General features: G+C 39.2%; 1 long non-coding RNA gene across 1 annotated transcript; it reads right to left on the reverse strand.

The window, feature by feature from the left end:
• Positions 1–695: 695 nt before the first annotated feature.
• On the reverse strand, positions 696–3,342 carry LOC146805827 (uncharacterized). The gene is made up of 2 exons (XR_014967917.1): positions 1,842–3,342; positions 696–1,130 (listed from the first exon to the last, which is right to left on the reverse strand). It is a non-coding gene; the product is annotated as an uncharacterized LOC146805827 (long non-coding RNA).
• Between the last annotated feature and the right edge of the window lie 5,399 nt (positions 3,343–8,741).

An 8,741-nucleotide genomic window follows, 5' to 3' on the forward strand; every position in this document is an offset into this window, starting at 1 on the left:
GGGAGCTGGCTCTGGGAGCAGAACAGGAGTGTGACAGAGACAGAAGAAAAACTTGTGATATCAAATGGAAGCCTCACAAACAGCAGAGGAGAGCCAAACAGGCAGGAAACGCAAAATTAAATTTGCAGAAAAAGAAATTGACACCCTCATTGAGGGAGTAGTCCACAGCCATGACAAGCTGTTTGGAAAGGCATCATTGAAAGTGGCAGAGCAGGAGAAAAGGAAAATCTGGCTCCGGATCCAAAACAGGGTCAATGCCATTGGGGTGACACACCGCACCATTGAAGAACTCAAAAAACGATGGTACGACTTGCGCAGTCGGGCTAAGGTGCGCATAGCTGACCGCCTGAAGGAGGCAAAGAAGACAGGAGGGGGAACACCAACAGACACTGGGAACACTCCCATGGAGGACTTGATTGAATCCACCATCCAGCCAGAAGCTGTTGTTGGTGTGACCCAGCTGGACACGTCCGGAGCAGCAAACACATCTGAAGGTAAGATGAATGTATGTTTTCTTAGTGTTACAAAATGTAAAGGTAGAACTCGACCACAGCACAGCCCAAGTGCAGACCCTGAACATCCAGTACACAATGCATTCAGTAGGTGAGGGGCATTATGGGAGATGTAGTCAGGTCAAGCAGTTAAAATGTCAAATCTCAGAGTAACAACCCAAAAAAGCTTAATAGAGTATAAAATCATTTACAAAGGCAGAAATTTATTACTGTGCAATTAATATCACAGACATGAAATAATACAGTGTTGCACTGTTTCACCTCACAGATGCACAACGTGTAGAAGATGTGGATAGCGATTCCCCAGACATGCAGGACACCAGCGCAGGTGAACAGATGGACACACCTGTGGTGCAAATAAATCCCTCGCGTCCAACAAAGTCACGCAGGGCTACTGTTCCATCCCTAGTCACCATGGAGTGTGAAGATGATGAGGCTGATGCAACACCAGGTGGCAGCCATGGCCAGACAACTTCCATCACACAAACACAACCACAGGTCCCCAGAACTAATCACAGAGCCCGGCGTAGGAGAGGAAGAGCACTCAGGACACAGCAGGAGGAGCAACCAAGTGATGTCTGGGGTGGTCTTGAGGGACAGATGCTCCGTATGCAGCGCCTGCAGACAAAAAACACACGATTAGTACAATTGCAAGTTGGCAAGATGGCTAGCAACATAGCAGTACTGTCAGAAAGTGTGCAGCAACTGAGCAAGGTGATGCATGAGGGAAATGTATCCCAGAAGAGACAGCATCGTCAACTAATGCTGCAATTGAAAATGTTTGCTAAATCAAACAATAGATTGGCCACGACAACTGCACTGCTGGCACGTAGGTCTGTGACCATGCAAACTGAAATGTGCCATTGGAGCGGCGATGTGGCTAAAGCACTGGACCAGGTCACCAATGCAGTTGATTTGCTAAATGCTTCCACAATTGCGGCCAACAATTCCACGCCCGAAGAGGGTAGTGAGGGTGGCTCAAGCCTAAGTAGTGTGGCAGTTCCAGTCCGCACTGCAGGAAGACGCAACACACGCAGCAGTACCCCCGCCGCTTCCAACATAACGGATGACAATGCTGGGTCTGACAGGCGTCTGGGTGTTCGTGGGAAAAAGCGCTAGACTGGCATGTACAAGTGCATTCCACTATGGTGACGTAACCATTTATTTGGATTTGACTTTTCACAGAGTGACAAGTGAATTGACATTTGCAAACCACTTATGTCCATTGCACTGGTCAGATTACAAGTGTGCTTGAACACTCATGGCAATTTTATTTAATTAAAGAATACTCTGATAGCAATAGTCAGTTTCTGTGTCATCATTACTCACCTCAGAAATAATTTTGTGTGATGTCAAATCTTCTCCTACGCCCTTCTGCTGCGCCTGCCCCTTGTGCTGCATGGTGTTGTGGCACTTGCTGGTTCCCATCCTCCGAATCGCTGTCAGACACCTCGATGTCCATTCCTCCCCTTGTCGCTATGTTGTGCAGCATGGCACATGCCGCTAGTATCTTGCAGCATTGTTCAGGGTTGTACTTCAGTGCTCCACCGGTCTTATGTAGACATCTGAATCGGCTCTTCAACAGCCCAAATGTGCGCTCTATGATGTTCCTTGTCGAAATATGTGCTGCATTGTACCTCTGTTGATTGGCAGTTGTGGGATTGAGGTAAGGCGTCATTAGGTAATTACGCAAGGCGTATGCGCTGTCACCTACATGTAATGGAGCAAAGAGTCAGTGGCAGCTTCACATTGACATACGTACAATGACAGTGATAAACTATAACACATATTTACCAAGCAGATGTCCCTCTCCAAATTCTCCCCTGACAAGACGGGTGTGTATGCCACTTTGCCTGAAGATATAAGAGTCATGTGCACTCCCTGGAAATTGCGCAACAATGTCAGTGATAATGTTTTTGGCATTGCAAACAACCTGAATATTGAGGGAATGGTAAGATTTCCTATTTCTATATATATATTCCTGTGTTGCAGGGGGACATATTGCAACGTGGGTGCAATCAATACAACCCAAAACATGTGGGAAACGAGCTATCTGGTAGAACTCCTGTTTGGTTTTTGCAAGGTCAAGCGCGGTGGTAGGGAACTTGATATGAGACCCGATCACGGCCATCATGGCATCAAGGAATGCTTTCAATATTCTTGAAAGTGCGCTTTGTGACACACCTCCCGCAACAGCAATGACCCCCTGAAAACTGCCTGACGCCAGAAGGTGTAGGCAACATAGGACCTGCACATGCGTTGGGATGGCATTGGTCCTACGTGTCTGTCGTTGCATTATGGGGTCCAATTCATTGATTAGGTCATGGATCATTGCTGCATTGAGCCTATACTTGTCGTATATCTCATCCTCTTGCTGGCCTAGCAAAGTTATGCGGACTCTGAAGATGCGCTCATTCATTCGCCTCCGTCTCTGTGCGGCAGCCTGCAGCCTCATCCTCCTCGCCATCAGGTAAATCCCTGCCATTGTGAACAGTGCTGGCTCATTCTGGGTGTGTTTAAATGGGTTTCAGTTGGTTTTCACCTGTCTGTGATTTGCACTCATGATTACCACCTGGTTGTGATCCTTCTTATTTAGCGATCGCTAATTTGCGATTTTCATGGAAATCGCTATTTGCGATTTGTCATGCATACATTTTGCGATTCGTTGTTTGCGATTCGGTAATTGGGACACGCTAATACCGATTCGCTATTTGATTCGCAGAATGTTTTGCGATTCCTTATATTTGCGAAAAAATGGATTTTCGCAAATATACAGTTGATGCATTTCAACACTGACTTTTGCGATCGCAAACGGCCTATTTTTGCGATTCGCACCCTTTGCGATCGCAAAAAGGTTTGATGCATGTGCCCCTTAATGCTTGCCTTTGTGCATTTAAGAATGCAGCAAATTTTGAAGACAGACTATGACATGTTATTTGGTGGAAAACACGTCATAGTTTTTGGAGATCTTTTGCAACTTACTCCAGTTAAAGGACAACCAGTGTTTAATACTGTCACACATGAAGACACGAAGAAGTCATTAGGAAGCATCGGAAATACAAATATTTGGTCCTTCTTTGAGTACAAGGAACTTACTACTAATATGAGGCAAGCAAGCGATGAAGAATATGGAAGTATTCTGAAAGATATCAGAATTGGACTACTCACAGAAGTTGGCAAAAAAGCATTACAGAGTCGGCTGCTACATAATTTATTTCCAAAGGAAGAAATAGTTGCAGAGAAAATATACAAGAATATTGCAGAAAACAAAAGTGTCATCTGCTTAATGCCAACTCTACGTGAATGCTCAATATTTAATGAGGAGCTTTTGAAATTGGAAAAGGAAGAGATCAGGAAATTGGAAGCAGTGGACAAAATTGAGGATGGAAGAATTACTGTCACAGTAACAGGCAAACTGAAAAATAAATTGGACTCACTAGAGAAGAACATCTCCAAAACAGCTGGATTAGAAAAAAATCTATATGTTTGCATGAACTGTAGAGTATTTTTAAGAAGAAATTTGGATGTTGAAAAAGGTTTAGTTAATGGAGCTATGGGAAGAGTTGTGGGTTTTATTAATTATCAGAAAAAAGATGGAATTGAATGTTTAAAAATAAAATTTGATCAGATAGAAGAAGTTAAAGATATTTGTCGTTGTACAGTTCGTTTCATGCTTGTGAAAGACTTATATGTACGTAGGAAGCAGTTTCCGTTTTCTCTAGCATATGCTGTAACTATTCACAAGTCTCAAGGATTGACTGTAGATTGTGCATTTGTGAACATTGGTTCAACTGTGTTCAAAGAAGGTATGGCATATGTTGCTTTGTCACGAGTGAAAACATTATCAGGTTTATTCATGATAGACTTTGATGATTCAAAAGTTAGTGCTGATACAAACTGTGTAAAGGAGTATAATAGATTAAGAAGAAGCTATGCTCCTCATTTAGGTCAGTATCCTGTGTTGGAGAAACGTGTCGTTTCTCGTAAAAGAAAAAATGAGAATATCTGTAATGAAGATGTAGAGAAGAGGAAAAAAAAGAGGAGTGATGTAATTGCAAGCAAAAAGAAAAAGGAAAATGAAGAACAGGTTGTAGGATGTCATTTTGAAAATAGCTCTGGTGTCAACTGCTACGCAAATGTAGTGCTGAATGTTGCATTTTATCTGGAAAGTTTGCAAGAGCAGATAATAGTAAATCAGGGAAAAAGATTCTGTTCTGAGCTGAGTCTCCTTTTTCAAAAGCTGAGTAAAGATAAAACTCAAATAGAAAGTGCTACTGAAATTAGAAAACTTTTAGATATATGTTCAGGACGAACACAGTTTTCTCAAAATGAACAGCAAGATGCACACGAATTTTTGATGTATTTTCTTCAGGTACTGGAAGAAGAAGGGGTTCCCATTGAAAATATGTTTGGTCTCTCTTATAAATGGGAACATAGTTGTGAAAACTGTTATAATATATGTGGCTCTAATGTTGATAATGAAAGGTTTATTTATTTGACATTGCCAGAGAGTAAAACAGTCACTTTTGCAAAATTAGTTAAAGATGCTAATCATAGCATGAAATGCGGTGAGTGTAAATCTGACATGTTTTCAACATTAATTTTAAAGGAATACGGACAGTATGTAATTTTAATGATGCAACGATGTAGAGCTGATGGTTCAAAATTGGATACTTTAATAAAGAAGTTTACAGGACAGCAATTATCAATTTCAGGAAAAACTTTTGTAACTTTTGCAATAATTTTCCATGATGGACCTACTGTTACTTCTGGACATTACACAGTTTATCTTAAATGTGAAAACGGCTGGACACTGTGTAATGATTCCCAATTGATTTTCAAACAACGTTTGCCTTTTGATTTAGCAAATTCCTATCTAATCTTCCTGAAACCTAAATTTTAGAGAGATTTGGCAAGATCTGGACAAAATAATTTTACCATTTTACTGGATTACCATTGGAATTTTGTAAAAAAAAGATTTTTTAAATTATCATTTGGCCTAATGGAAAGATAACCAATTGTAATGTGGACTTTTTTAATTTTTAATGAAACTTTCAAAAACCAATAATTTAGAGATAATCGGTAACATCTGTACAATTTAAATTTTGGAATGTTATTGGAGTGCCATTGGAAATTTTTTCAAAAATGATTTTAAAAATTACTATTTGGCCATGCGGAAAAGTAACCAATTCTATTGTGGACTTAATAAATTATTCAAAAATTTTTCGTGAACCAAAATGTTACAGAGAATCGGTGAGATCTGGACAAATTAAACTTTAGAATTTTATTGGATGACCGTTGGAAATTTATTCCAAAAAAAATTTTAAAATTACTATTTGGCCTAAAGGAAATGGAATCAGATGTATTGTGAAGTTATTTGAGATATAATATTGTGATTATACTTCTGAAACAAACATATCAGACGGTATTTTAAAGAAATAAGTATTGGTATTAGATGATATTTTTTTAGAATATTATGCATTTCTATAATGTTAAGTTTAAGTAAAAAGAGATTCTGGGCTTTTTTAATACAATCTTTGAGATTGTTATTTTTTTTTGCCCGCTGTAAAATGATGAATGCAATTGCTTTCACAATTTATAGTGAAATGCAATATATTCTGAAAACAGCAAAAATAAGGCAAAAATATTTTTTGAAAAATATATAAATATGTGTACTGTATTATAAAATGTTTTAAAAATATTAATACTTTTTTCTTTTTTTTCAGATTGATATAGAAAAATTTCGAAAACTAGAACCATTTTTCAAGCAATTTTTTTTAAAAACAAATGAATAAATATTTTTTTGAGTGGGTATGGTAAGCCAATAATAATAATTGTAGTCTCTCAACGACCTTGTAATGTGATAATTGATTTTTAGTGTTTTTTTAAACAAAAAAAAAAAAATTACGCGTACCGTACGCGTACGGTAAAAAAAAAAAAAAAAAAGTTTTTAAAAAACATATGTAAAAAAAAGATGAAAGATAAGGTTGGCTCTTAAAAGAGCCGTTGTGTTCATGCAGGGACAGAGGAAAGAAAGACTGGGAAAATTAGTCAAAGCGACAAGTGTGCTGATCTATTTTGTTGTTCACTAGGGAAACACTGGTCTCCCTATGACAAATTAGATCATGACAAGAGGCGCATCGAATATCAACCCTCGCAAACCGAGGGTTAATTTCCAGAGGACCAGCAAAAGGAGATGCTCCCCCCACAGATGAAGGGCTCACCTGACCTGCAGAAGAAGGAATCAGCCCTGCAGATGATGGTCCAGGCTGAGCTGCTGTGGATGTGCTTGGTTGACTTTCTGAAGAGTTACCTCCAAAAAGTCGAGCATGTGTCCTTCTGTGTACATCCTTGAGGTGTCTCTTCATGGTATGATTCCCAAAGGAATACTTCTTGTCAGGATTACCTCTTGAAAGTACACGCTTACACAGCTTACAAGTTACTAAAGGTGCATTTACCTTTTGCTGGCCTTCAGGAAAAGTAAAATAATCCCATACATAAGAGGGCTTTTGTTTCCTCGCTCTCTGCCTCAAGGTAGTGCTGCTAGTGCTAGCCTCACTCTCAGAAGAGCTCTGCTGTTCTGCCATCGTATCACAAAGACAACCTAGCTCCTTCTCCTAAGGGATCACAAGCAGAAATGAGAGGAATGGGTGTGGTGTAGGAGAGTTCTAGAACTGAAAGTAGTTTCAACCAATCAAAAGTTGTGTTTCATGATCACATGACCTACCGTACGCTTACGGTACGCTTACGGTACGCTTACGGCAAAAGTGCGCATGCGCGTAAAAAAGACACGCGCTTGCGCGCATGCGCATAACAGTCACTACCCGACACTTCCGCGTAACGTGCGCGTGTAGCGTACGCGCGCACGCGTCCCACGCGGAGTACGCGCGGCTACGCAAATTGCGTAACTATACGCAAGCAGCGTAGAAAAATTACGGGCGTTGCGTAAACCGTACGCTTACCGTAAGCTTACGGTACGCGTACTAAAAAAAATAATAAAAAAAATATAAAAAATGTACTGCAAATAAATTTTACATGTTTATTTTAAAAAACATATTAAAAAAAACATATTAAAGAATTTTAAAAATTTAACCATAGTCTTTATAAAAGGTAAGAAAATTAAAAAAAAAATATGTTTAAAAAAAATAGAAGAAAAAAAAAATTAGCATTTAAAAAACCTTGCAAATTCACTGAAAAAACCATGGGTTTCACACACGTTATAGTTAGGAATTAGCATTTAAAAAACCTTAGAAATTCAGTGAAAAAACCATAGGTTTCACACACGTTATAGTTAGGAATTAGCATTTAAAAAACCTTAGAAATTCAGTGAAAAAACCATAGGTTTCACACATGTTATAGTTAGCTGGACATTTTACTCGTAAAAAACCAATGAAATTCCCCCGTTATAGTTAGTTCAGCTAACTATAACTCGCGCGCCCGCAATGCACTGCTGATGACGTCACATATTACATCACTCATGACATGGTCAGTGACATCACTCATGATATCACTGATGACATCTCAAATGACATCACTGATGACATCACTGATGACATCATCCTTGTGATAGAGTGGCAGACCTCCTCTTCCCCTAATATAACCTTTGATACACACATTCAAAAATAGAGACTAAAATTTTCAAAACAATGGACATACCAATAACAGTTACAACAACCTCTTCAGTAATTCTAAGATCCACATACACATCCACTCATTCACCAACAGCCCTCTACAGTCACTCATACATGTACTCACTTATCATATGTACTCATACACCTATACATCCTGTTACACAATGCCACTCATCCATAGAGCTACTCACACACATAGTCACTCATGCTAATAAAGAATCAAACATACATTTACTTGCATATACAGTTATACACACACCACCACACTTACTTCTACGGAAACTTACACATACTTAGTCTTTTAAACAATCACTTATAGAAATACATACTTATTCATACAGGAACTCTTTCAATCTCTCACTCTCACATATACTCACTTATATACACCAATAGTCACATATACTAGTTTAAAACATATGTAGTTACTCATAAAGACATTATTGAGACAGTCATTCACTCACTAACACACCCATACACACACTCATCCACCCATGCAGTCCTGCACACATGCTCTGTTCAACACATACAAACAGTGAGTCACTCATTCATGCACCTATGCACTACGTCATACCCCCCACCGAACCATGCAGACACTCAG

The sequence above is a fragment of the Triturus cristatus genome, chromosome 8 (assembly GCF_964204655.1).
Source record: "Triturus cristatus chromosome 8, aTriCri1.1, whole genome shotgun sequence".
Lineage (NCBI taxonomy): Eukaryota > Metazoa > Chordata > Amphibia > Caudata > Salamandridae > Triturus > Triturus cristatus.